The following is a 2,305-nucleotide window of genomic DNA, read 5'->3' on the forward strand; positions in this document are numbered from 1 at the left end:
GATTCTTTTAAAATATTTTTTTAACAGTAAACAAATGTCCTATTAAAATAATTCATTTTTTTTATTTGACGTTTACATAAAGACACAATTTTATAAGAATTACAGTGCAGGTTTTCAAATATTACATACATATGTTGCTTCTATTTTTAAAAATTGTATTTCAAAACATTGTAAACTTTTATTTTTTTAAAACAAGTGAACATGTTTGCAGATTTTTTTCCCTGAAATTTTTGACAGGATCTTCTATCATTGCTTCGTGAAATGTTTTGGAAAATAGGTAAATATACACATATTTTATTTGACAATGTCAATGGTGTATTTGAACTTTTAAATAATAGTAATCTTATACAAAATTAAATTCCCTCAAATATTTATTCTTCCAACAATTTACTATATTTTCCTTTTTCTCTGGGACTCTGCATGCCAACAGTAAAAAGACAACCGATTTGATTACTAGTCTTAAGTTGTTGAAAAAAAATTAAGCACCACTCGCATTGGGAAGGTCATGTTTTTTTTTTATTATTTAGTAAATCATAAAAAAGAAAACAAAACCAACAAAATGTGTACAAAAAAGTTACCAAATAGAGACAAAATTACAATTTACATACTACATTCATTGCAAACAAGGCCACGTGATGATATATACAAAAGCAAACATTTACAAGTGTGTGGTTTCCTATGCCTGTGTTTTTATTGAGCTTGTGCACTTAGATATACTTAAAGCACATGCATATATGCATACTGGTATGGTAACATGGTATATACTGGACATTGTCTCTCAGTCCTCTTAATTTTTGCTCATCAGTAAAGTAAAGCAGTGGTAGTCTCTACATATTGGCAGATGTCAACATTAAACCACAAGTGTGCAGAGTAGAAGACAGTGGCATCTAAAAATTGCACATTCAGTTCCTGTTCAGGGTTTCACTATCAGCAAGTTCACCCTGACGCAACTTTGCAACAATGACTGAATCTTTGTGCTGATTTTAACTGTTTAATAATTGCTAACTTTTTCTCCTTTCAACAAATGCTTTAATTTTGAATTGAAATGCCTGTTAGGACAGGAAATATGATTTGTGATGATTCTCCTAAAACAAGTTTATTCATGGGGAAAATAGTAGGGGCGCACTGATTGCAGTTTTCTGGTCAATCGCCGATTACTGATCTTTTAAAAAGCCTAACTTACCGATTCCGATTTTGGCCGATACCATTTTTGTCTGAAATGCTTATCAAGAAAGTTGCTGAATTGACAATGATGGAGTGACTATTGTTATCCCATCGGCATGACCTGGACAGCCGTTTTGTCAGTCAAACCTTTGTCATAGGAGAAAAGAAAAGCACAGTGGTTGATTTTTAGACCTTTGCCGAGGCTGATAACAACGGTGGATAAGATCGGCTTCACATGTAAAAATCAGCCGATCACGATCTCCCAAAATTAAGGAAATCAGCACCGATAAATTGTCTGGCCGATAAATCGATGCACCCCTAGAAAATAGAGAGAAGTATCATTCCCAGGTAAGACTTCGAGTTGGCTCCGAGGTCTCCTTCAAATGATCCAAAAAGAGTGTAAAATGTACTTTTTAAGACAATATTTAGGAAGGTCTAGCAAACAATATTTTCCCATGCCTATATCTTTCTTTATTTTTATCAATAGTTTTTATATCTTGTAGGTGATCCTTGTGATTGACTGGTGCTCTGTCCTGGGTGTACCTTGGCTATGGTCTACTCACCACTTAAGATAAGCATTACCCTCATGATACTGTAAGGAATAAATATTTATCGACAATGAATTAATGTATTCCATATTTCCCCAAGATTTTTTTTTTGAGAAATTATTAGAAAGAAAAGTTGCACAACCCTTGGCAAACAAACTGAAATCATTGAGAGTGTTTAATCAGTGAGTTTACAAAGAATCATAGATATGGCATAACATTATTTTATCTAACAGCTGAAGACTTAAGTCTAATTAAGCAGGTGAGTGAGCGCTTTAATACCTCAAGAAGTTGTTGGATTGGGAAAAAAGAATCCAAGTGAGATAACAGCCAGCTGACTAAACGAGAGTAATGGTCATAAAAATGCAGCAAAAGATGGACCTTGTGCATGCATGCTAAGATGTTGTTGCAAGTTCAAGCAAAATGAACAAGTTGTAAAAGGGAAAAATTAAGGCAGACCAGTGGGGACATGAAAGCAGTAGGACAGGAAAGCTCAAGGTAAAAAAAAAAAAAAAAAAAAAAAAAAAAAAGCCCAATTAAAAAAAAAAAAAAACACAAAAAAAAAAAAAGAAAAAAGCGCTACACAAAAAAAAAAA

Source organism: Poecilia latipinna, unplaced genomic scaffold (genome assembly GCF_001443285.1).
Source record: "Poecilia latipinna isolate Pla-1442-1.1 unplaced genomic scaffold, P_latipinna-1.0 Scaffold129, whole genome shotgun sequence".
NCBI classification, from domain to species: Eukaryota; Metazoa; Chordata; class Actinopteri; order Cyprinodontiformes; family Poeciliidae; genus Poecilia; species Poecilia latipinna.